This window comes from Pleurodeles waltl, chromosome 6 (genome assembly GCF_031143425.1).
Source record: "Pleurodeles waltl isolate 20211129_DDA chromosome 6, aPleWal1.hap1.20221129, whole genome shotgun sequence".
Classification (NCBI taxonomy): domain Eukaryota; kingdom Metazoa; phylum Chordata; class Amphibia; order Caudata; family Salamandridae; genus Pleurodeles; species Pleurodeles waltl.
Window position 1 is genome coordinate 78,685,663 of NC_090445.1, and position 27,954 is coordinate 78,713,616.

Consider the following 27,954-nt stretch of genomic DNA (forward strand, 5'->3'; position numbering starts at 1 on the left):
AGCCTTTTTCGTTTCTGCAGAAACCTCAGCTTCTTCTGTCCAGTAGAAGCTTCTTTGCACCCGCAGCTGGCATTTCCTGGGCATCTGCCCATCTCCGACTTGCTTGTGACTTTTGGACTCGGTCCCCTTGTTCCACAGGTACCCTAGATTGGAAATCCACAGTTGTTGCATTGCTGGTTTGTGTCTTTCCTGCATTATTCCTCTAAGACGACTTCTTTGTCCTTAGGGGAACTTTAGTGCACTTTGCACTCACTTTTCAGGGTCTTGGGGAGGGTTATTTTTCTAACTCTCACTATTTTCTAATAGTCCCAGCGACCCTCTACAAGGTCACATAGGTTTGGGGTCCATTCGTGGTTCGCATTCCACTTTTGGAGTATATGGTTTGTGTTGCCCCTATCCCTATGTTTCCCCATTGCATCCTATTGTAACTATACATTGTTTGCACTGTTTTCTAAGACTATACTGCATATTTTTGCTATTGTGTATATATATCTTGTGTATATTTCCTATCCTCTCACTGAGGGTACACTCTAAGATACTTTGGCATATTGTCATAAAAATAAAGTACCTTTATTTTTAGTATAACTGTGTATTGTGTTTTCTTATGATATTGTGCATATGACACTAAGTGGTACTGTAGTAGCTTCACACGTCTCCTAGTTCAGCCTAAGCTGCTCTGCTAAGCTACCATTATCTATCAGCCTAAGCTGCTAGACACCCTATACACTAATAAGGGATAACTGGGCCTGGTGCAAGGTGCAAGTACCCCTTGGTACTCACTACAAGCCAGTCCAGCCTCCTACAGTAGAGCATGAGACTCTTAATTTGAGGGTCGTGGGTTCGAGCCCCACGTTGGGCGTGATGCTTTTTAAAGGCTTCTCCATTTTCGGGTTTAACATTAACTCTCACCTTTTTCAGATATTTCGCTGAGGCTTAAAACTACACACACACACACATCCTGCAGTTTGCCTCACGATTCCCACAGGACTCCACACAACGCAGCACTTCCCGCCCTGGGAGGCGCCGCTGGGAGCGGTCCTAGGCCGAGCCTTTCCTGAGCCCTTTCCTAGCCTGAGCCGCCCGTGCTTACAGCGAGCTCGGAGTCCGCTCCGGTCCGTCCTGTCCCCCCCCCATCCTTTCAAAAAGAGGAGTTTAAGGTCTCATCCCCGCTGGTGTTATGATTAAAGTAGGTATGAAAACTACTTTATGTTGGCAGCAGGATTTGATCACGGGACTGGGGAAGATACTGCTCTTGAATGTGGCGCCTTACACCGCTTGGCCATTCCGGCAGCCTCCAGAACACAACTCTGGAGGCTGACTGCCACCTCGCAAAACAGGGAGAGTTCACACTGTTCTCTACTGGACATTTAAGTATGTGCCCAGAGACAGGTTGAGAGGACAGATGCATGTATGTACCAGAGTGAGCTCCAGAGAGACTGACGGGACATAAGACTGGGGTAGAGCGAGAGATGGAGAAAGAGAAAGGTGCCTGTGTCGAGTGAGCAGCAGAGAAAATGAAACAAAGGGGCCTCCTGGGATAACCACACACTACTTCCTCACAAAAAACACACAGAGGGTGTGCGAAATGACATAGGCACAGCAGCCCGGCTAGCTCAGTCGGTAGAGCCTGAGACTCTTAATCTCAGGGTCGTGGGTTGAAGCCCCACGTTGGGTGTGATGCTTTTTTAAGGCTTCTCCATTTTCGGGTTTAACATTAACTCTCACCTTTTTCAGATATTTTGCTGAGGCTTAAAACTACACACATACACATCCTGCAGTTTGCCTCACGATTCCCACAGGACTCCACACAACGCAGCACTTCCCGCCCTGGGAGGCGCCGCTGGGAGCGGTCCTAGGCCAAGCCTTTCCTGCACCCTTTCCTAGCCTGAGCCGCCCGTGCTTCCAGCGAGCTCGGAGTCCGCTCCGGTCCATCCTGTCCCACCCCATCCTTTCAAAAAGAGCAGTTTACGGTCTCATCCCCGCTGGTGTTATGATTAAAGTAGGTATGAAAACTACTTTATGTTGGCAGCAGGATTTGATCACAGGACTGGGGAAGATACTGCTCTTGAATGTGGCGCCTTACACCGCTCGGCCATTCCAGCAGCCTCCGGAACACGGCTCTGGAGGCTGACTGCCACCTTGCAAAACAGGGAGAGTTCACACTGTTCTCTACTGGACATTTAAGTATGTGCCCAGAGACAGGTTGAGAGGACAGATGCATGTATGTACCAGAGTGAGCTCCAGAGAGACTGATGGGGAAATTAGACTGGGGTAGAGCGAGAGATGGAGAAAGAGAAAGGTGCCTGTGTCGAGTCAGCAGCAGAGAAAATGAAACAAAGGGACCTCCAGGGATAACCACACACTACTTCCTCACAAAGAACACACAGAGGGTGTGTGAAATGACATAGACACAGTAGCCCGGTTAGCTCCGTCGGTAGAGCAAGAAACTCTTAATCTCAGGGTCGTGGGTTCGAACCCCATGTTGGGCGATATGCTTTTTAAAGGCTTCTCCATTTTCGGGTATAACATTAACTCTCACCATTTTCAGATATATTTCGCTGAGGCTTAAAACTACACACACATAAATCCTGCAGTTTGCCTCACGATTCCCACAGGACTCCATACAACGCAGCACTTCCCGCCCTGGGAGGCGCCGCTGGGAGCGGTTGTAGGCCGAGCCTTTCCTGCGCCCTTTCCTAGCCTGAGCCGCCCGTGCTTACAGCGAGCTCGGAGTCCACTCCGGTCCATCCTGTCCCCCCCCCCATCCTTTCAAAAAGAGGAGTTTAAGGTCTCATCCCCGCTGGTGTTATGATTAAAGTAGGTATGAAAACTACTTTATGTCAGCAGCAGGATTTGATCACAGGACTGGGGAAAATACTGCTCTTGAATATGGCACCTTACACCGCTCGGCCATTCCGGCAGCCTCCGGACCACTGCTCTGGAGGCTGACTGCCACCTCGCGAAACAGGGAGAGTTCACACTGTTCTCTACTGGACATTTAAGTATGTGCCCAGAGACAGGTTGAGAGGACAGATGCATGTATGTACCAGAGTGAGCTCCAGAGAGACTGATGGGGACATAAGAATGGGGTAGAGCGAGAGATGGAGAAAGAGAAAGGTGCATGTGTCGAGTCAGCAGCAGAGAAAATGAAACAAAGGGGCCTCCTGGGATAACCACACTCTACTTCCTCACAAAGAACCCACAGAGGGTGTGTGAAATGATATTGCCACAGCAGCCCGGCTAGCTCAGTTGGTAGAGCATGAGACACTTAATCTAAGGGTCGTGGGTTCGAGCCCCACGTTGGGCATGATGTTTTTTAAAGGCTTCTCCATTTTCGGGTTTAACATTAACTCTCACCTTTTTCAGATATTTCGCTGAGGCTTAAAACTACACACACACACACACACACACACACACATCCTGCAGTTTGCCTCACGATTCCCACAGGACTCCACACAACGCAGCACTTCCCGCACTGGGAGGCGCTGCTGGGAGTGGTCCTAGGCCGAGCCTTTCCTGTGCCCTTTCCTAGCCTGAGCCGCCCGTGCTTACAGCGAGCTCCGAGTCCGCTCCGGTCCGTCCTGTCCCCCCCCCCATCCTTTCAAAAAGAGGAGTTTAAGGTCTCATCCCCGCTGGTGTTATGATTAAAGTAGATATGAAAACTACTTTATGTCAGCAGCATGATTTGATCACGGGACTGGGGAAGATACTGCTCTTGAATGTGGCGCCTTACACCACTCGGCCATTCCAGCAGCCTCCAGAACACAGCTCTGGAGGCTGACTGCCACCTTGCAAAACAGGGAGAGTTCACACTGTTCTCTACTGGACATTTAAGTATGTGCCCAGAGACAGGTTGAGAGGACAGATGCATGTATATACCAGAGTGAGCTCCAGAGAGACTGATGGGGACATAAGACTGGGGTAGTGTAGGAGGCTGGACTGGCTTGTAGTGAGTACCAAGGGGTACTTGCACCTTGCACCAGGCCCAGTTATCCCTTATTAGTGTATAGGGTGTCTAGCAGCTTAGGCTGATAGATAATGGTAGCTTAGCAAAGCAGCTCAGGCTGAACTAGGAGACGTGTGAAGCTACTACAGTACCACTTAGTGTCATATGCACAATATCATAAGAAAACACAATACACAGTTATACTAAAAATAAAGGTACTTTATTTTTATGACAATATGCCAAAGTATCTTAGAGTGTACCCTCAGTGAGAGGATAGGAAATATACACAAGATATATATACACAATAGCAAAAATATGCAGTATAGTCTTAGAAAACAGTGCAAACAATGTATAGTTACAATAGGATGCAATGGGGAAACATAGGGATAGGGGCAACACAAACCATATACTCCAGAAGTGGAATGCGAACCACGAATGGACCCCAAACCTATGTGACCTTGTAGAGGGTCGCTGGGACTATTAGAAAATAGTGAGAGTTAGTAAAATAACCCACCCCAAGACCCTGAAAAGTGAGTGCAAAGTGCACCAAAGTTCCCCTAAGGACAAAATAGTCGTGTTAGAGGGAGAATGCAAGGAAAACACAAATCAGCAATGCAACAACGATGGATTCCTGTCTGAAGGTACCTGTGGAACAAGGGGACCAAGTCCAAAAGTCACAAGCAGCTCGGAGATGGGCAGATGCCCAAGAAATGCCAGCGGTTGGTGCAAAGAAGCTCTTACTAGGCTGAAGAACTGTGAATACTGCAGGAACGACAAGGGCTAGAGACTTCCCCTTTGGAGGATGGATCCCCCACGCCTTGGAGAGTCGTGCAGAAGTGTTTTCCCGCCGGATGGACGCCAACAAGCCTTGCTACACGCAAATCGTGCGTTTGGCGTTTTTGGACGCTGCTGGGGCCCAGGAGGGAGCAGAAGGTCGCAAATTGGACCTGCAGAGAGAGGGGACGTCGAGCAAGACAAAGAGCCCTCACTGAAGCAGGTAGCACCCGGAGAAGTGCCAGAAACAGGCACTACGAGGATGCGTGAAACGGTGCTCGCCGAAGTTGCACAAAGGAGTCCCACGTCGCCGGAGACCAACTTAGAAAGTCGTGCAATACAGGTTAGAGTGCCGTGGACCCAGGCTTGGCTGTGCACACAGGATTTCCGCCGGAAGTGCACAGGGGCCGGAGAAGCTTGCAAAGTCGCGGTTCCCAGCAATGCAGCCCAGCGAGGTGAGGCAAGGACTTACCTCCACCAAACTTGGGCTGAAGAGTCACTGGACTGTGGGGGTCACTTGGACGGTGTCGCTGGATTCGAGGGACCTCGCTCGTCGTGCTGAGAGGAGACCCAAGGGACCGGAGATGCAGCTTTTTGGTGCCTGCGGTTGCAGGGGGAAGATTCCGTCGACCCACGGGAGATTTCTTCGGAGCTTCTGGTGCAGAGAGGAGGCAGACTACCCCCACAGCATGCACAAGCAGGAAAACAGTCGAGAAGGCGGCAGGATCAGCGTTACAGAGTTGCAGTAGTCGTCTTTGCTACTATGTTGCAGGTTTGCAGGCTTCCAGCGCGGTCAGCGGTCGATTCCTTATCAGAAGGTGAAGAGGGAGATGCAGAGGAACTCGGCTGAGCTCATGCATTCGTTATCTAAAGTTTCCCCAGAGACAGAGACCCTAAATAGCCAGAAAAGAGGGTTTGGCTACCTAGGAGAGAGGAAAGGCTACTAACACCTGAAGGAGCCTATCACAAGGAGTCTCTGACGTCACCTGGTGGCACTGGCCACTCAGAGCAGTCCAGTGTGCCAGCAGCACCTCTGTTTCCAAGATGGCAGAGGTCTGGAGCACACTGGAGGAGCTCTGGACACCTCCCAGGGGAGGTGCAGGTCAGGGGAGTGGTCACTCCCCTTTCCTGTGTCCAGTTTCGCGCCAGAGCAGGGGCTAAGGGGTCCCTGAACCGGTGTAGACTGGCTTATGCAGAATTGGGCACCTCTGTGCCCAACAAAGCATTTCCAGAGGCTGGGGGAGGCTACTCCTCCCCTGCCTTCACACCATTTTCCAAAGGGAGAGGGTGTCACACCCTCTCTCAGAGGAAGTTCTTTGTTCTGCCATCCTGGGCCAGGCCTGGCTGGACCCCAGGAGGGCAGATGCCTGTCTGAGGGGTTGGCAGCAGCAGCAGCTGCAGAGAAACCCCAGGAAGGGCAGTCTGGCAGTACCAGGGTCTGTGCTACAGACCACTGGGATCATGGAATTGTACCAACAATACCAGGATGGCATAGAGGGGGCAATTCCATGATCATAGACATGTTACATGGCCATATTCGGAGTTACCATGGTGAAGCTACATATAGGTAGTGACCTATATGTAGTGCACGCGTGTAATGGTGTCCCCGCACTCACAAAGTTCAGTGAATTGGCTCTGAACAATGTGGGGGCACCTTGGCTAGTGCCAGGGTGCCCTCACACTAAGTAACTTTGCACCTAACCTTTACCAGGTAAAGGTTAGACATATAGGTGACTTATAAGTTACTTAAGTGCAGTGTAAAATGGCTGTGAAATAACGTGGACGTTATTTCACTCAGGCTGCAGTGGCAGGCCTGTGTAAGAATTGTCAGAGCTCCCTATGGGTGGCAAAAGAAATGCTGCAGCCCATAGGGATCTCCTGGAACCCCAATACCCTGGGTACCTCAGTACCATATACTAGGGGATTATAAGGGTGTTCCAGTAAGCCAATGTAAATTGGTAAAAATGGTCACTAGCCTGTCAGTGACAATTTGGAAAGAAATGAGAGAGCATAACCACTGAGGTTCTGATTAGCAGAGCCTCAGTGAGACAGTTAGTCACTACACAGGTAACACATACAGGCACACTTATGAGCACTGGGGCCCTGGGTTACCAGGGTCCCAGTGACACATACAACTAAAACAACATATATACAGTGAAAAATGGGGGTAACATGCCAGGCAAGATGGTACTTTCCTACACAACCCCCCCCCAAACGAAGGACAATAAGACTAGCCATTACCTGATGAGTCTTCATTGTCTAAGTGGAAATATCTGGAGAGTCCATCTGCATTGGAGTGGCTACTCCCAGGTCTATGTTCCACTGTATAGTCCATTCCCTGTAGGGATATGGACCACCTCAACAATTTAGGATTTTCACCTTTCATTTGTTTTAGCCAAAGTAGAGGTTTGTGGTCTGTCTGAACAATGAAGTGAGTGCCAAACAGGTATGGCCTCAACTTCTTCAGAGCCCAGACCACAGCAAAGGCCTCCCTCTCAATGGCAGACCAACGCTTTTCTCTAGGGGTCAACCTTCTACTAATAAAAGCAACAGGTTGATCCTGGCCCTCAGAATTAAGTTGTGATAGGACTGCCCCTACTCATAATTCAGATGCATCAGTTTGGACATAGAATTTTTTAGAGTAACAAGGGCTTTTCAGGACAGGTGCAGAGCACATGGCCTGCTTCAGCTCCTCAAAAGCTTTCTGACAGTTTGCTGTCCATAATACCTTTTTAGGCATTTTCTTGGATGTGAGATCATTAAGAGGGGCTGCCATGGAGCCATAGTTCTTAATGAACCTCCTGTAATACCCAGTGAGGCCTAGGAAGGCTCTCACCTGAGTCTGAGTGGTAGGGGGAATCCAATCAATAATAGTTTGGATTTTCCCCTGAAGTGGTGCAATCTGTTCCCCACCAACAAGGTGTCCCAGATAAACCACCTTACCCTGCCCTATCTGGCACTTTGAAGCCTTGATAGTGAGGCCTGCCTTTTGCAGGGCCTCCAAAACTTTCCAAAGGTGGACCAGGTGATCATCCCAGCTGGAGCTAAAGACAGCTATATCATCCAAATATGCTGCACTGAAAGCTTCCAGCCCTTGCAGGACTGTGTTCACCAACCTCTGAAAAGTGGCAGGTGCATTTTTCAAACCAAAAGGCATTACAGTAAACTGGTAATGTCCTCCAATGGTAGAAAATGCAGTCTTAGGTTTAGCATCTTCTGACATTTTGATCTGCCAATACCCTGCAGTCAAATCAAAAGTGCTTAGATACTTGGCAGATGCCAGTGTATCTATTAGCTCATCTGCCCTGGGTATAGGGTGAGCATCTGTTTTGGTTACTAAGTTGAGACCTCTATAGTCTACACAAAACCTCATTTCCTTCTTTCCATCTTTAGAATTGGGTTTTGGTACCAGTACCACAGGAGAAGCCCATGGACTGTCAGAGTGCTCAACCACTCCTAGTTCCAACATCTTCTGAACTTCTTGCTTTATGCAGTCCCTGACATGGTCAGGCTGCCTATAGATCTTACTTTTGACAGGTAAACTGTCTCCAGTATCTATAGTGTGCTCACACCAAGAAGTGGTGCCTGGCACAATGGAGAAGAGTTCTGAAAATTGTCCTAGGAGATTTATGCAATTATCTTTCTGCTCAGCAGTAAGACAATCAGCCAAAACTACACCTTCCACAAGAGCATCTTGTTCTGTGGAAGAGAAGAGATCAGGTAGAGGATCACTGTCTTCTTCCTGTCCCTCAACTGTTGCCATGAGCAGGGTGAGATCAGCCCTGTCATAGTAGGGTTTCAGGCGGTTGACATGGAGCACCCTAAGGGGACTCCTGGCAGTGCCTAAGTCAACCAAGTAGGTGACTTCACCCTTCTTTTCAACAATTGTGTGTGGACCACTCCATTTATCTTGGAGTGCTCTTGGGGCCACAGGCTCCAAGACCCACACTTTCTGCCCTGGTTGGTACTGAACCAAAACAGCCTTCTGATCATGCCATTGCTTCTGGAGCTCTTGGCTGGCCTGAAGGTTTTTACTGGCCTTTTTCATGTACTCAGCCATCCTTGATCTGAGGCCAAGTACATAATCCACAATATCCTGCTTAGGAGCTTTTAAAGGTTGTTCCCAACCCTCCTTTACAAGTGTGAGTGGACCCCTAACAGGGTGTCCAAAAAGAAGTTCAAAGGGGCTGAAGCCCACTCCTTTCTGGGGTACCTCCCTGTAGGCAAAAAGGAGGCATGGTAGAAGGATATCCCATCTCCTGCGGAGTTTTTCAGGGAGTCCCATAATCATGCCTTTGAGAGTTTTATTAAATCTCTCCACCAGTCCATTTGTTTGTGGATGATAGGGTGTTGTGAACTTGTAAGTTACACCACACTCCTTCCACATGGCCTTTAAGTATGCAGACATGAAATTGCTTCCTCTGTCTGATACTACTTCCTTTGGGAAGCCCACCCTGGAAAATATTCCCAGGAGGGCCTTTGCCACTGCAGGAGCTGTAGTGGTCCTTAAAGGAATAGCTTCAGGATATCTTGTGGCATGGTCCACTACCACCAAGATAAACCTATTGCCTGAAGCAGTAGGAGGGTCAAGGGGGCCAACTATGTCAACCCCTACCCTTTCAAAGGGAACCCCAACCACAGGCAGTGGGATAAGGGGTGCCTTTGGAGTGCCACCTGTCTTGCCACTGGCTTGACAGGTTTCACAGGACTTACAAAATTCTTTTGTGTCCTCAGACATCCTAGGCCAATGAAACAGTGGAACCAATCTGTCCCAAGTTTTCATTTGACCCAGGTGCCCAGCTAAGGGAATGTCATGTGCCAGTGTTAGGAGGAACTTTCTGTACTCCTGAGGAATCACTAATCTCCTGGCAGCTCCAGGTTTAGGATCCCTATTCTCAGTGTACAAGAGGTTGTCCTCCCAGTAAACTCTGTGTGAGTCACTGACATCCCCATTAGCCTGTTTGACAGCTTGCTGTCTGAGACCCTCTAATGTGGGACAGGTTTGCTGTGCCACACTCAGCTCCTCTCTGGCAGGCCCCCCTTCACCCAAAAGCTCAGCAGTGTCTGCTTCCAGCTCCTCTGGTGTAGGTTCTGCACAGGGAGGGAATTCTTCTTCCTCAGAAGTAGAATCCACTGTAGAGGGAGGGATAGTAGGAAGTGGTTTGCTTCTACTAGCCCTAGCTTTAGGGAGCACTTGGTCCATTGTTCCAGGATCCAAGCTTCCCTGTCCTTTTTGCTTTTTGGCCTGAGCCCTTGTCAAAGCAAAAATATGCCCTGGGATGCCCAGCATTGCTGCATGGGCCTCCAACTCCACATCTGACCAAGCTGATGTCTCCAAATCGTTCCCTAATAGACAGTCTACAGGTAAATCTGAAGCTACCACAACTTTCTTTGGACCAGATACCCCCCCCCAGTTGAGATTTACAACAGCCATGGGGTGGCTTTGTGTTATGTTGTGAGCATCGGTTACTTGGTACTGGTGTCCAAGTATGTGTTGTTCAGGGTGCACCAGTTTCTCAATCACCATTGTGACACTGGCACCTGTGTCCCTGTAGGCCTGGACCTCAACACCATTTATTAGGGTTAGTTGCTTGTACTTCTCCAAGTTATGGGGGCAAGCAACCAAAGTGGCTAAGTCAATAGCCCCTTCAGAGACTAAAGTAGCCTCTGTGGTCTCCCTAATCAGACCAACCCCAACTAAATTACCAAAAGTGAGCCCAGCTACTCCCTTGGATTGGCTATTAGTAGGTTTGCTCCCACCACCACTGCTATTAGTAGGGACACTAGGTGTAGCAGTAGGGGTTGTAGTGGTAGGAGCTGTGGTGCCTTTCTTTGGACAACTGGGATCTGTTGTCCAATGGCCTTTTATCTTACATAAATAGCACCATGGTTTCTTTTCCTTGTTCTGATTAAAGGAGGATTTGGGCCCACCACCCCCACCAGAGTGTTTTTGTGGGCCTGATGAAGACTCATTTTTAGATTTGTCCCCACCCTTGTCAGAAGACTTACCATCCTTCTTTTTGTTGCCATCTTTGTCACCCCCTGTATGAACTTTTCTGTTCACTCTTGTTCTGACCCATTTGTCTGCCTTCTTTCCCAATTCTTGGGGAGAGGTCAGATCAGAGTCCACCAAGTACTGGTGCAACAAATCAGACACACAATTATTAAGAATATGCTCTCTCAGGATCAAGTTATACAGGCTGTCATAATCAGTAACTTTACTGCCATGTAACCACCCCTCCAAGGCCTTCACTGCCTGGTCAATGAAATCAACCCAGTCTTGTGAAGACTCCTTTTTGGTATCTCTGAACTTTATCCTGTACTGTTCAGTGGTTAAGCCATAACCATCCAGGAGTGCATTCTTAAGAATTTGGAAATTGTTAGCATCATTTTCTTTTACAGTAAGGAGCCTATCCCTACCTTTTCCAGTAAATGATAGCCATAAGATAGCAGCCCACTGCTTTTGAGGGACATCCTGTACAGCACAGGCCCTCTCAAGTGCAGCAAACCACTTGTTAATGTCATCCCCCTCCTTGTAAGGGGGAACTATCTTATGCAGATTCCTGGAATCATGCTCTTTTGCAGGATGACTATGGGGAATACTGCTGCTGCCACCATGGGTATCTAAACCTATTTTCTGTCTTTCCCTCTCTATTTCTAAAGACTGTCTATCCAAATCCAGCTGTTGCTTCTTGAGCTTCAGTCTGGTTTGCTCCACTCTCAATCTATTGAGCTCCCTTTCCAACAATCTGTCATCAGGGTGGGTGGGAGGGACATTTCTAGATACAGAGGTATGATGGGAATGAACAGAAGGAGACCTGTCCCTTACAGAGGGCACCCTAACAGCTTGGCTACCAGTATAATGTGAGAGCACATCATCAGTATGATGTGATTCAACCTCTGTACCAACTATGCTAGACTGTCTAGTAATGGGCAGGCTGAGAAGTTTCTTTCCTGAACCTTTTCCTGGTGGAGTCCCTGGATCAGATTGAGAACCATTAGCTACTTTTTCTACAGATTGGGCACTTATGGCCTTATCCTGTACTCTAAGCATATTAATTAACAGTTCTAAGGAAGGATTCTTCCCTACACTCAAACCTCTCTCTATGCAGAGACTCCTTGCTCCTTTCCAGCTAAGGTGATCATATGCCAGTTTGGACAGTTCAACTTTTTGGCCTGTGCCAGACATTTTTAGAGAGAGTTAAAGTGATAGAAAAAGAGAAAAAAGTTTTCAGAACTTTTTGGAAAGACAGAAAAAAACTTTTTAAACTTTTAAGAACTTTTTGAAAGTTTAGTAGTACTTTTCAGCACTTAGAAAAGAGTGAAAAGAGGAAATGCAAAACTTTTTGTCTATGTGTATATACACTGACCTTGTTTTGTATATTTTTCTCTTATGAAAAGTACAATGACAAGAGTGGTAAGTAGTCTCAAGCACTTATCCCACCACTGCACAACCAATGTAGGAGGCTGGACTGGCTTGTAGTGAGTACCAAGGGGTACTTGCACCTTGCACCAGGCCCAGTTATCCCTTATTAGTGTATAGGGTGTCTAGCAGCTTAGGCTGATAGATAATGGTAGCTTAGCAAAGCAGCTCAGGCTGAACTAGGAGACGTGTGAAGCTACTACAGTACCACTTAGTGTCATATGCACAATATCATAAGAAAACACAATACACAGTTATACTAAAAATAAAGGTACTTTATTTTTATGACAATATGCCAAAGTATCTTAGAGTGTACCCTCAGTGAGAGGATAGGAAATATACACAAGATATATATACACAATAGCAAAAATATGCAGTATAGTCTTAGAAAACAGTGCAAACAATGTATAGTTACAATAGGATGCAATGGGGAAACATAGGGATAGGGGCAACACAAACCATATACTCCAGAAGTGGAATGCGAACCACGAATGGACCCCAAACCTATGTGACCTTGTAGAGGGTCGCTGGGACTATTAGAAAATAGTGAGAGTTAGTAAAATAACCCACCCCAAGACCCTGAAAAGTGAGTGCAAAGTGCACCAAAGTTCCCCTAAGGACAAAATAGTCGTGTTAGAGGGAGAATGCAAGGAAAACACAAATCAGCAATGCAACAACGATGGATTCCTGTCTGAAGGTACCTGTGGAACAAGGGGACCAAGTCCAAAAGTCACAAGCAGCTCGGAGATGGGCAGATGCCCAAGAAATGCCAGCGGTTGGTGCAAAGAAGCTCTTACTAGGCTGAAGAACTGTAAATACTGCAGGAACGACAAGGGCTAGAGACTTCCCCTTTGGAGGATGGATCCCCCACGCCTTGGAGAGTCGTGCAGAAGGGTTTTCCCGCCGGATGGACGCCAACAAGCCTTGCTACACGCAAATCGTGCGTTTGGCGTTTTTGGACGCTGCTGGGGCCCAGGAGGGACCAGAAGGTCGCAAATTGGACCTGCAGAGAGAGGGGACGTCGAGCAAGACAAAGAGCCCTCACTGAAGCAGGTAGCACCCGGAGAAGTGCCAGAAACAGGCACTACGAGGATGCGTGAAACGGTGCTCGCCGAAGTTGCACAAAGGAGTCCCACGTCGCCGGAGACCAACTTAGAAAGTCGTGCAATGCAGGTTAGAGTGCCGTGGACCCAGGCTTGGCTGTGCACACAGGATTTCCGCCGGAAGTGCACAGGGGCCGGAGAAGCTTGCAAAGTCGCGGTTCCCAGCAATGCAGCCCAGCGAGGTGAGGCAAGGACTTACCTCCACCAAACTTGGGCTGAAGAGTCACTGGACTGTGGGGGTCACTTGGACGGTGTCGCTGGATTCGAGGGACCTCGCTCGTCGTGCTGAGAGGAGACCCAAGGGACCGGAGATGCAGCTTTTTGGTGCCTGCGGTTGCAGGGGGAAGATTCCGTCGACCCACGGGAGATTTCTTCGGAGCTTCTGGTGCAGAGAGGAGGCAGACTACCCCCACAGCATGCACAAGCAGGAAAACAGTCGAGAAGGCGGCAGGATCAGCGTTACAGAGTTGCAGTAGTCGTCTTTGCTACTATGTTGCAGGTTTGCAGGCTTCCAGCGCGGTCAGCGGTCGATTCCTTATCAGAAGGTGAAGAGGGAGATGCAGAGGAACTCGGCTGAGCTCATGCATTCGTTATCTAAAGTTTCCCCAGAGACAGAGACCCTAAATAGCCAGAAAAGAGGGTTTGGCTACCTAGGAGAGAGGAAAGGCTACTAACACCTGAAGGAGCCTATCACAAGGAGTCTCTGACGTCACCTGGTGGCACTGGCCACTCAGAGCAGTCCAGTGTGCCAGCAGCACCTCTGTTTCCAAGATGGCAGAGGTCTGGAGCACACTGGAGGAGCTCTGGACACCTCCCAGGGGAGGTGCAGGTCAGGGGAGTGGTCACTCCCCTTTCCTTTGTCCAGTTTCGCGCCAGAGCAGGGGCTAAGGGGTCCCTGAACCGGTGTAGACTGGCTTATGCAGAATTGGGCACCTCTGTGCCCAACAAAGCATTTCCAGAGGCTGGGGGAGGCTACTCCTCCCCTGCCTTCACACCATTTTCCAAAGGGAGAGGGTGTCACACCCTCTCTCAGAGGAAGTTCTTTGTTCTGCCATCCTGGGCCAGGCCTGGCTGGACCCCAGGAGGGCAGATGCCTGTCTGAGGTGTTGGCAGCAGCAGCAGCTGCAGAGAAACCCCAGGAAGGGCAGTCTGGCAGTACCAGGGTCTGTGCTACAGACCACTGGGATCATGGAATTGTACCAACAATGCCAGGATGGCATAGAGGGGGCAATTCCATGATCATAGACATGTTACATGGCCATATTCGGAGTTACCATGGTGAAGCTACATATAGGTAGTGACCTATATGTAGTGCACGCGTGTAATGGTGTCCCCGCACTCACAAAGTTCAGTGAATTGGCTCTGAACAATGTGGGGGCACCTTGGCTAGTGCCAGGGTGCCCTCACACTAAGTAACTTTGCACCTAACCTTTACCAGGTAAAGGTTAGACATATAGGTGACTTATAAGTTACTTAAGTGCAGTGTAAAATGGCTGTGAAATAACGTGGACGTTATTTCACTCAGGCTGCAGTGGCAGGCCTGTGTAAGAATTGTCAGAGCTCCCTATGGGTGGCAAAAGAAATGCTGCAGCCCATAGGGATCTCCTGGAACCCCAATACCCTGGGTACCTCAGTACCATATACTAGGGGATTATAAGGGTGTTCCAGTAAGCCAATGTAAATTGGTAAAAATGGTCACTAGCCTGTCAGTGACAATTTGGAAAGAAATGAGAGAGCATAACCACTGAGGTTCTGATTAGCAGAGCCTCAGTGAGACAGTTAGTCACTACACAGGTAACACATACAGGCACACTTATGAGCACTGGGGCCCTGGGTTACCAGGGTCCCAGTGACACATACAACTAAAACAACATATATACAGTGAAAAATGGGGGTAACATGCCAGGCAAGATGGTACTTTCCTACAGGTAGAGCGAGAGATGGAGAAATAGAAAGGTGCCTGTGACGAGTCAGCAGCAGAGAAAATGAAACAAAGGGGCCTCCTGGGATAACCACACACTACTTCCTCACAAAGAACACACAGAGGGTGTGTGAAATGACTTAGGCACTGCAGCCCGGCTAGCTCAGTCAGTAGAGCATGAGACTCTTAATCTCAGGGTTGTGGGTTAGAGCCCCACGTTGGGTGTGATGCTTTTTAAAGGCTTCTCCATTTTCGGGTTTAACATTAACTCTCACCTTTTTCAGATATTTCGCTGAGGCTTAAAACTACACACACATAAATCCTGCAGTTTGCCTCACGATTCCCACAGGACTCCATACAACGCAGCACTTCCCGCCCTGGGAGGCGCCGCTGGGAGCGGTTCTAGGCCGAGCCTTTCCTGCGCCCTTTCCTAGCCTGAGCCGCCCGTGCTTACAGCGAGCTCGGAGTCCGCTCCGGTCCATCCTGTCCCCCCCCCATCCTTTCAAAAAGAGGAGTTTAAGGTCTCATCCCCGCTGGTGTTATGATTAAAGTAGGTATGAAAACTACTTTATGTCGGCAGCGGGATTTGATCACGGCCCGGGGAAAATACTGCTCTTGAATGTGGCACCTTACACCGCTCGGCCATTCCGGCAGCCTCCGGACCACTGCTCTGGAGGCTGACTGCCACCTCGCGAAACAGGGAGAGTTCACACTGTTCTCTACTGGACATTTAAGTATGTGCCCAGAGACAGGTTGAGAGGACAGATGCATGTATGTACCAGAGTGAGCTCCAGAGAGACTGATGGGGACATAAGAATGGGGTAGAGCGAGAGATGGAGAAAGAGAAAGGTGCATGTGTCGAGTCAGCAGCAGAGAAAATGAAACAAAGGGGCCTCCTGGGATAACCACACACTACTTCCTCACAAAGAACACACAGAGGGTGTGTGAAATGACATAGGCACAGCAGCCCGGCTAGCTCAGTCGGTAGAGCATGAAACACTTAATCTCAGGGTCGTGGGTTGGAGCCCCACGTTGGGCGTGATGCTTTTTAAAGGCTTCTTCATTTTCGGGTTTAACATTAACTCTCCCCTTTTTCAGATATTTCGCTGAGGCTTATAACTACACACACACACACACACACATCCTGCAGTTTGCCTCACGATTCCCACAGGACTCCACACAACGCAGCACTTCCCGCACTAAGAGGCGCTGCTGGGAGAGGTCCTAGGCCGACCCTTTCCTGTGCCCTTTCCTAGCCTGAGCCGCCCGTGCTTACAGCTAGCTCCGAGTCCGCTCCGGTCCGTCCTGTCCCCCCCCATCCTTTCAAAAAGAGGAGTTTAAGGTCTCATCCCCGCTGGTGTTATGATTCAAGTAGGTATGAAAACTACTTTATGTTGGCAGCAGGATTTCATCACGGGACTGGGGAAGATACTGCTCTTGAATGTGGCGCCTTACACCACTCGGCCATTCCAGCAGCCTCCAGAACACGGCTCTGGAGGCTGACTGCCACCTTGCAAAACAGGGAGAGTTCACACTGTTCTCTACTGGACATTTAAGTATGTGCCCAGAGACAGGTTGAGAGGACAGATGCATGTATATATCAGAGTGAGCTCCAGAGAGACTGATGGGGACATAGACTGGGGTAGAGCGAGAGATGGAGAAAGAGAAAGGTGCCTGTGACGAGTCAGCAGCAGAGAAAATGAAACAAAGGGGCCTCCTGGGATAACCACACACTACTTCCTCACAAAGAACACACAGAGGGTGTGTGAAATGACTTAGGCACAGCAGCCCGGCTAGCTCAGTCAGTAGAGCATGAGACTCTTAATCTCAGGGTTGTGGGTTAGAGCCCCACGTTGGGTGTGATGCTTTTTAAAGGCTTCTCCATTTTCGGGTTTAACATTAACTCTCACCTTTTTCAGATATTTCGCTGAGACTTAAAACTACACACACATAAATCCTGCAGTTTGCCTCACGATTCCCACAGGACTCCATACAACGCAGCACTTCCCGCCCTGGGAGGCGCCGCTGGGAGCGGTTCTAGGCCGAGCCTTTCCTGCGCCCTTTCCTAGCCTGAGCCGCCCGTGCTTACAGCGAGCTCGGAGTCCGCTCCGGTCCATCCTGTCCCCCCCCCCATCGTTTCAAAAAGAGGAGTTTAAGGTCTCATCCCCGCTGGTGTTATGATTAAAGTAGGTATGAAAACTACTTTATGTCGGCAGCGGGATTTGATCACGGGACCGGGGAAAATACTGCTCTTGAATGTGGTACCTTACACCGCTCGGCCATTCCGGCAGCCTCCGGACCACTGCTCTGGAGGCTGACTGCCACCTCGCGAAACAGGGAGAGTTCACACTGTTCTCTACTGGACATTTAAGTATGTGCCCAGAGACAGGTTGAGAGGACAGATGCATGTATGTACCAGAGTGAGCTCCAGAGAGACTGATGGGGACATAAGAATGGGGTAGAGCGAGAGATGGAGAAAGAGAAAGGTGCATGTGTCGAGTCAGCAGCAGAGAAAATGAAACAAAGGGGCCTCCTGGGATAACCACACACTACTTCCTCACAAAGAACACACAGAGGGTGTGTGAAATGACATAGGCACAGCAGCCTGGCTAGCTCAGTCGGTAGAGCATGAGACACTTAATCTCAGGGTCGTGGGTTCGAGCCCCACGTTGGGCGTGATGCTTTTTAAAGGCTTCTCCATTTTCGGGTTTAACATTAACTCTCACCTTTTTAAGATATTTCGCTGAGGCTTATAACTACACACACACACACACACACACACATCCTGCAGTTTGCCTCACGATTCCCACAGGACTCCACACAACGCAGCACTTCCCGCCCTGGGAGGCGCCGCTGGGAGCGGTCCTAGGCCGAGCCTTTCCTGCGCCCTTTCCTAGCCTGAGCCGCATGTGCTTACAGCGAGCTCCGAGTCCGCTCCGGTCCGCCCTGTCCCCCCCCATCCTTTCAAAAAGAGGAGTTTAAGGTCTCATCCCTGCGGGTGTTATGATTAAAGTAGGTATGAAAACTACTTGATGTGGGCAGCAGGATTTGATGACGGGACTGGGGAAGATACTGCTCTTGAATGTGGCGCCTTACACCGCTCGGCCAGTCCGGCAGTCTCCGGAACACAGCTCTGGAGGCTGACTGCAACCTCGCGAAACAGGGAGAGTTCACACTGTTCTCTACTGGACATTTAAGTATGTGCCCAGAGACAGGTTAAGAGGACAGATGCATGTATGTACCAGAGTGAGCTCAAGAGAGACTGATGGGGAAATAAGACTGGGGTAGAGCGAGAGATGGAGAAAGAGAAAGGTGACTGTGTCGAGTCAGCAGCAGAGAAAATGAAACAAAGGGGCCTCCTGGGATAACCACACACTACTTCCTCACAAAAAATACAAAGAGGGTGTGTGATATGACATAGGCACAGCAGCCCAGCTAGCTCAGTCAGTAGAGCATGAGACTCTTAATCTCAGGGTCGTGGATTCGAGCCCCATATTGGGTGTGATGCTTTTTAAAGGCTTCTCCATTTCCGGGTTTAACATTAACTCTCACCTTTTTCAGATATTTCGCTGAGGCTTAAAACTACACACACACACACATTCTGCCGTTTGCCTCACGATTCCCACAGGACTCCACACAACGCAGCACTTCCCGCCCTGGGAGGCGCCGCTGGGAGCGGTCCTAGGCCGAGCCTTTCCTGCGCCCTTTCCTAGCCTGAGCCGCCCGTGCTTACAGCGAGCTCGGAGTCCGCTCCGGTCCGTACTGTCCCACCCCATCCTTTCAAAAAGAGCAGTTTAAGGTCTCATCCCCGCTGGTGTTATGATTAAAGTAGGTATGAAAACTACTTTATGTCAGCAGCGGGATTTGATTACGGGACTGGGGAAGATCCTGCTTTTGAATGTGGCACCTTACACCGCTCGGCCATTCCGGCAGCCTCTGGAACACGATTCCGGAGGCTGACTGCCACCTCGCGAAACCGGGAGAGTTCACACTGTTCTCTACTGGACATTTAAGTATGTGCCCAGAGACAGGATGAGAGGACAGATGCATGTATGTACCAGAGTGAGCTCCAGAGAGACTGATGGGGACATAAGACTGGGGTAGAGCGAGAGATGGAGAAAGAGAAAGGTGCATGTGTCGAGTCAGCAGCAGAGAAAATGAAACAAAGGGGCCTCCTGGGATAACCACACACTACTTCCTCACAAAGAACACACAGAGGGTGTGTGAAATGACATAGGCACAGCAGCCCGGCTAGCTCAGTCGGTAGAGCATGAGACACTTAATCTGAGGGTCGTGGGTTCGAGCCCCACGTTGGGCATGATGTTTTTTAAAGGCTTCTCCATTTTCGGGTTTAACATTAACTCTCATATTTTTCAGATATTTCGCTGAGGCTTAAAACTACACACACACACACACACACACACACACACACACATCCTGCAGTTTGCCTCACGATTCCCACAGGACTCCACACAACGCAGCACTTCCCTGTAGGAGGCTGGACTGGCTTGTAGTGAGTACCAAGGGGTACTTGCACCTTGCCCCAGGCCCAGTTATCCCTTATTAGTGTATAGGGTGTCTAGCAGCTTAGGCTGATAGATAATGGTAGCTTAGCAGAGCAGCTTAGGCTGAACTAGGAGACGTGTGAAGCTACTACAGTACCACTTAGTGTCATATGCACAATATCATAAGAAAACACAATACACAGTTATACTGAAAATAAAGGTACTTTATTTTTATGACAATATGCCAAAGTATCTTAGAGTGTACCCTCAGTGAGAGGATAGGAAATATACACAAGATGTATATACACCATAGCAAAAATATGCAGTATAGTCTTAGAAAACAGTGCAAACAATGTATAGTTACAATAGGATGCAATGGGGAAACATAGGGATAGGGGCAACACAAACCATATACTCCAAAAGTTGAATGCGAACCACGAATGGACCCCAAACCTATGTGACCTTGTAGAGGGTCGCTGGGACTATTAGAAAATAGTGAGAGTTAGAAAAATAACCCTCCCCAAGACCCTGAAAAGTGAGTGCAAAGTGCACTAAAGTTCCCCTAAGGACAAAGTAGTCGTGTTAGAGGAATAATGCAGGAAAGACACAAACCAGCAATGCAACAACTGTGGATTTCCAATCTAGGGTACCTGTGGAACAAGGGGACCAAGTCCAAAAGTCACAAGCACGTCGGAGATGGGCAGATGCCCAGGAAATGCCAGCTGCGGGTGCAAAGAAGCTTCGACTGGACAGAAGAAGCTGAGGTTTCTGCAGGAACGAAAAGGGCTAGAGACTTCCCCTTTGGTGGACAGATCCCACTCGCCGTGTAGAGTCGTGCAGAAGTGTTTTCCCGCCAAAAGAATGCCAACAAGCCTTGCTAGTCGCAAATCGTGCGTTTAGCGTTTTTGGACGCTACTGGGGCCCAGGAAGGACCAGGAGGTCTCAATTTGGACCTGAAGAGAGAGGGGACGTCGAGCAAGACAAATAACCCACACTGAAGCAGGTAGCACCCGGAGAAGTGCCAGAAACAAGCACTACAAAGATGCGTGAAGCGGTGCTCGCCGAAGTTGCACACAGGAGTCCCACGTCGCCGGAGACCAAATTAGAAAGTCGTGCAATGCAGGTTAGAGTGCCGTGGACCCAGGCTTGGATGTGCACAAAGGATTTTTGCCGGAAGTGCACAGGGGCCGGAGTAGCTGCAAAGTCGCGGTTCCCAGCAATGCAGCCCAGCGAGGTAAGGCAAGGACTTACCTCCACCAAACTTGGGCTGCAGAGTCACTGGACTGTGTGGGTCACTTGGACAGAGGTGCTGGATTCGAGGGACCTCGCTCGTCGTGCTGAGAGGAGACCCAAGGGACCGGTAATGCAGCTTTTTGGTGCCTGCGGTTGCAGGGGGAAGATTCCGTCGACCCACGGGAGATTTCTTCGGAGCTTCTGGTGCAGAGAGGAGGCAGACTACCCCCACAGCATGCACAAGCAGGAAAACAGTCGAGAAGGCGGCAGAATCAACGTTACAGAGTTGCAGTAGTCGTCTTTGCTACTATGTTGCAGGTTTGCAGGCTTCCAGCGCGGTCAGCAGTCGATTCCTTATCAGAAGGTGAAGAGGGAGATGCATAGGAACTCGGATGAGCTCTTGCATTCGTTATCTGAAGTTTCCCCAGAGACAGAGACCCTAAATAGCCAGAAAATAGGGTTTGGCTACCTAGGAGAGAGGATAGGCTACTAACACCTGAAGGACCCTATCAGCAGGAGTCTCTGACGTCACCTGGTGGCACTGGCCACTCAGAGCAGTCCAGTGTGCCAGCAGCACCTCTGTTTCCAAGATGGCAGAGGTCTGGAGCACACTGGAGGAGCTCTGGACACCTCCCAGGGGAGGTGCAGGTCAGGGGAGTGGTCACTCCCCTTTCCTTTGTCCAGTTTCGCACCAGAGCAGGGGCTAAGGGGTCCCTGAACCGGTGTAGACTGGCTTATGCAGAATTGGGCACCTCTGTGCCCAACAAAGCATTTCCAGAGGCTGGGGGAGGCTACTCCTCCCCTGCCTTCACACCATTTTCCAAAGGGAGAGGGTGTCACACCCTCTCTCAGAGGAAGTTCTTTGTTCTGCCATCCTGGGCCAGGCCTGGCTGGACCCCAGGAGGGCAGCTGCCTGTCTGAGTGGTTGGCAGCAGCTGCAGTGAAACCCCAGGAAGGGCAGTTTGGCAGTACCAGGGTCTGTGCTACAGACCACTGGGATCATGGGATTGTGCCAACTATGCCAGGATGGCATAGAGGGGGCAATTCCATGATCATAGCCATGTAACATGGCCATATTCGGAGTTACCATTGTGAAGCTACATATAGGTAGTGACCTATATGTAGTGCACGCGTGTAATGGTGTCCCCGCACTCACAAAGTTCAGGGAATTGGCTCTGAACAATGTGGGGGCACCTTGGCTAGTGCCAGGGTGCCCACACACTAAGTAACTTTGCACCTAACCTTTACCAGGTAAAGGTTAGACATATAGGTGACTTATAAGTTACTTAAGTGCAGTGTAAAATGGCTGTGAAATAACGTGGACGTTATTTCACTCAGGCTGCAGTGGCAGGCCTGTGTAAGAATTGTCAGAGCTCCCTATGGGTGGCAAAAGAAATGCTGCAGCCCATAGGGATCTCCTGGAACCCCAATACCCTGGGTACCTCAGTACCATATACTAGGGAATTATAAGGGTGTTCCAGTAAGCCAATGTAAATTGGTAAAAATGGTCACTAGCCTGTTAGTGACAATTTGGAAAGAAATGAGAGAGCATAACCACTGAGGTTCTGATTAGCAGAGCCTCAGTGAGACAGTTAGTCACTACACAGGTAACACATTCAGGCACACTTATGAGCACTGGGGCCCTGGGTTACCAGGGTCCCAGTGACACATACAACTAAAACAACATATATACAGTGAAAAATGGGGGTAACATGCCAGGCAAGATGGTACTTTCCTACACAACCCCCCCCCCCAAACGAAGGACAATAAGACTAGCCATGACCTGATGAGTCTTCATTGTCTAAGTGGAAATATCTGGAGAGTCCATCTGCATTGGAGTGGCTACTCCCAGGTCTATGTTCCACTGTATAGTCCATTCCCTGTAGGGATATGGACCACCTCAACAATTTAGGATTTTCACCTTTCATTTGTTTTAGCCAAAGTAGAGGTTTGTGGTGTGTCTGAACAATGAAGTGAGTGCCAAACAGGTATGGCCTCAACTTCTTCAGAGCCCAGACCACAGCAAAGGCCTCCCTCTCAATGGGAGACCAACGCTTTTCTCTAGGGGTCAACCTTCTACTAATAAAAGCAACAGGTTGATCCTGGCCCTCAGAATTAAGTTGTGATAGGACTGCCCCTACTCCTAATTCAGATGCATCAGTTTGGACATAGAATTTTTTAGAGTAACAAGGGCTTTTCAGGACAGGTGCAGAGCACATGGCCTGCTTCAGCTCCTCAAAAGCTTTCTGACAGTTTGCTGTCCATAATACCTTTTTAGGCATTTTCTTGGATGTGAGGTCATTAAGAGGGGCTGCAATGGAGCCATAGTTCTTAATGAACCTCCTGTAATACCCAGTGAGGCCTAGGAAGGCTCTCACCTGAGTCTGAGTGGTAGGGGGAACCCAATCAATAATTGTTTGGATTTTCCCCTGAAGTGGTGCAATCTGTTCCCCACCAACAAGGTGTCCCAGATAAACCACCTTACCCTGCCCTATCTGACACTTTGAAGCCTTGATAGTGAGGCCTGCCTTTTGCAGGGCCTCCAAAACTTTCCATAGGTGGACCAGGTGATCATCCCAGCTGGAGCTAAAGACAGCTATATCGTCCAAATATGCTGCACTGAAAGCTTCCAGCCCTTGCAGGACTGTGTTCACCAACCTCTGAAAAGTGGCAGGTGCATTTTTCAAACCAAAAGGCATTACAGTAAACTGGTAATGTCCTCCAATGGTAGAAAATGCAGTCTTAGGTTTAGCATCTTCTGATAATTTGATCTGCCAATACCCTGCAGTCAAATCAAAAGTGCTTAGATACTTGGCAGATGCCAGTGTATTTATAAGCTCATCGGCCCTGGGTATAGGGTGAGCATCAGTTTTGGTTACCAAGTTGAGACCTCTATAGTCTACACAAAACCGCATTTCCTTCTTTCCATCTTTAGAATTGGGTTTTGGTACCAGTACCACAGGAGAAGCCCATGGACTGTCAGAGTGCTCAACCACTCCTAGTTCCAACATTTTCTGAACTTCTTGCTTTATGCAGTCCCTGACATGGTCAGGCTGCCTATAGATCTTACTTTTGACAGGTAAACTGTCTCCAGTATCTATAGTGTGCTCACACCAAGAAGTGGTACCTGGCACAGTAGAGAAGAGTTCAGAGAATTGATCTAGTAGATTTATGCAATTATCTTTCTGCTCAGCAGTAAGACAATCAGCCAAAACTACACCTTCCACAAGAGCATCTTGTTCTGTGGAAGAGAAGAGATCAGGTAGAGGATCACTGTCTTCTTCCTGTCCCTCATCAGTTGCCATGAGCAGGGTGAGATCAGCCCTGTCATAGTAGGGTTTCAGGCGGTTGACATGGAGCACCCTAAGGGGACTCCTGGCAGTGCCTAAGTCAACCAAGTAGGTGACTTCACCCTTCTTTTCAACAATTGTGTGGGGTCCACTCCATTTATCTTGGAGTGCTCTTGGGGCCACAGGCTCCAAGACCCACACTTTCTGCCCTGGTTGGTACTGAACCAAAACAGCCTTCTGATCATGCCATTGCTTCTGGAGCTCTTGGCTGGCCTGAAGGTTTTTACTGGCCTTTTTCATGTACTCAGCCATCCTTGATCTGAGGCCAAGTACATAATCCACAATATCCTGCTTAGGAGCTTTTAAAGGTTGTTCCCAACCCTCCTTTACAAGTGTGAGTGGACCCCTAACAGGGTGTCCAAAAAGAAGTTCAAAGGGGCTGAAGCCCACTCCTTTCTGGGGTACCTCCCTGTAGGCAAAAAGGAGGCATGGTAGAAGGATATCCCATCTCCTGCTGAGTTTTTCAGGGAGACCCATAATCATGCCTTTGAGAGTTTTATTAAATCTCTCCACCAGTCCATTTGTTTGTGGATGATAGGGTGTTGTGAACTTGTACGTTACACCACACTCCTTCCACATGGCCTTTAAGAATGCAGACATGAAATTGCTTCCTCTGTCTGATACTACTTCCTTTGGGAAGCCCACCCTGGAAAATATTCCCAGGAGGGCCTTTGCCAGTGCAGGAGCTGTAGTGGTCCTTAAAGGAATTGCTTCAGGATATCTTGTGGCATGGTCCACTACCACCAAGATAAACCTATTGCCTGAAGCAGTAGGAGGGTCAAGGGGGCCAACTATGTCAACCCCTACCCTTTCAAAGGGAACCCCAACCACAGGTAGTGGGATAAGGGGTGCCTTTGGGGTGCCACCTGTCTTGCCACTGGCTTGACAGGTTTCACAGGACTTACAAAATTCCTTTGTGTCCTCAGACATCCTAGGCCAATGAAACAGGGGAACAAGCCTGTCCCAAGTTTTCATTTGTCCTAGGTGCCCAGCTAAGGGAATGTCATGTGCCAGTGTTAGGAGGAACTTTCTGTACTCCTGAGGAATCACTAATCTCCTGGCAGCTCCAGGTTTAGGATCCCTATGCTCAGTGTACAAGAGGTTGTCCTCCCAGTAAACTCTGTGAGAGTCACTGACATCCCCATTAGCCTGTTTGACAGCTTGCTGTCTGAGACCCTCTAATGTGGGACAGGTTTGCTGTGCCACACTCAGCTCCTCTCTGGCAGGCCCCCCTTCACCCAAAAGCTCAGCAGTGTCTGCTTCCAGATCCTCTGGTGTAGGTTCTGCACAGGGAGGGACTTCTTCTTCCTCAGAAGTAGAATCCACTGTAGAGGGAGGGATAGTAGGAAGTGGTTTGCTTCTACTAGCCCTAGCTTTAGGGAGCACTTGGTCCATTGTTCCAGGATCCAAGCTTCCCTGTCCTTTTTGCTTTTTGGCCTGAGCCCTTGTCAAAGCAAAAATATGCCCTGGGATGCCCAGCATTGCTGCATGGGCCTCCAACTCCACATCTGACCAAGCTGATGTCTCCAAATCATTCCCTAATAGACAGTCTACAGGTAAATCTGAAGCTACCACAACTTTCTTTGGACCAGTTACCCCCCCCCAGTTGAGATTTACAACAGCCATGGGGTGGCTTTGTGTTATGTTGTGAGCATCGGTTACTTGGTACTGGTGTCCAAGTATGTGTTGTTCAGGGTGCACCAGTTTCTCAATCACCATTGTGACACTGGCACCTGTGTCCCTGTAGGCCTGGACCTCAACACCATTTATTAGGGTTAGTTGCTTGTACTTCTCCAAGTTATGGGGGCAAGCAACCAAAGTGGCTAAATCAATAGCCCCTTCAGAGACTAAAGTAGCCTCTGTGGTCTCCCTAATCAGACCAACCCCAACTAAGTTACCAAAAGTGAGCCCAGCTACTCCCTTGGATTGGCTATTAGTAGGTTTGCTCCCACCACCACTGCTATTAGTAGGGACACTAGGTGTAGCAGTAGGGGTTGTAGTGGTAGGAGCAGTGGTGCCTTTCTTTGGACAACTGGGATCTGTTGTCCAATGGCCTTTTATTTTACATAAATAGCACCAGGGTTTCTTTTCCTTGTTCTGATTAAAGGAGGATTTGGACCCACCACCCCCACCAGAGTGTTTTTGTGGGCCTGATGAAGACTCATTTTTAGATTTGTCCCCACCCTTGTCAGAAGACTTACCATCCTTCTTTTTCTTGCCATCTTTGTCACCCCCTGTATGAACTTTTCTGTTCACTCTTGTTCTGACCCATTTGTCTGCCTTCTTTCCCAATTCTTGGGGAGAGGTCAGATCAGAGTCCACCAAGTACTGGTGCAACAAATCAGACACACAATTATTAAGAATATGCTCTCTCAGGATCAAGTTATACAGGCTGTCATAATCAGTAACTTTACTGCCATGTAACCACCCCTCCAAGGCCTTCACTGAATGGTCAATGAAATCAACCCAGTCTTGTGAAGACTCCTTTTTGGTCTCTCTGAACTTTATCCTGTACTGTTCAGTGGTTAAGCCATAACCATCCAGGAGTGCATTCTTAAGAACTTGGAAATTATTGGCATCATTTTCTTTCACAGTAAGGAGCCTATCCCTACCTTTTCCACTAAATGATAGCCATAGGATAGCAGCCCACTGCCTTTGAGGGACATCCTGTACAACACAGGCCCTCTCAAGTGCAGCAAACCACTTGTTAATGTCATCCCCCTCCTTATAAGGGGGAACTATCTTGTGCAGATTCCTGGAATCATGCTCTTTTGCAGGATGACTATGGGGAATACTGCTGCTGCCACCATGGGTATCTAAACCCAACTTCTGTCTTTCCTTCTCTAATTCAAAAGACTGTCTATCCAAATCCAGCTGTTGCTTTTTAAGCTTCAGTCTGGTTTGTTCCACCCTCAACTTATTGAGTTCCCTCTCTAACATTCTGTCATCAGGGTTGGTGGGAGGGACATTTCTAGAAACAGAGCTATGATGGGAATGAACAGAAGGAGACCTGTCCCTTACAGAAGCCACCCTAACAGCTTGGTTTACAGAAACATTACTACCAGTATGGTGAGAGTAAATGCTTTTGCTATGATGTGAGACAACACTATTTATATGGTGTGGCTCATCATCATTACCATCTATGCTAGATTGTCTAGTAATGGGCAGGCTAGGAAGTTTCTTTCCTGAATCTTTTCCTGGGGGAGTCCCTGACTCAGATTGAGAACTATTAGGTACTTTTTCAACAGATGAGGCACCTATGGCCTTATCCTGTTCTCTAAGCATGTTAAGTAACAGTTCCAAGGAAGGATTCTTCCCTACACTCAAACCTCTCTCTATACAGAGACTCCTTGCTCTTTTCCAGCTAAGGTTGTCATATGCAAGTTTGGACAGATCAACATTTTGGCCTGTGCCAGACATTTTTTAGAGAGAGTTAAAGTGATAGAAAAAGAGAAAAAAGTTTTCAGAACTTTTTGGAAAGACAGAAAAAACTTTTTAAACTTTTAATAACTTTTTTGAAAGTTTAGAAGTACTTTTCAGCACTTAGAAAAGAGTGAAAAGAGGAAATGCAAAACTTTTTGGCTATGTGTATATACACTGACCTTGTTTTGTATATTTTTCTCTCATGAAAAGTACAATGACAAGAGTGGTAAGTAGTCTCAAGCACTTATCCCACCACTGCACAACCAATGTAGGAGG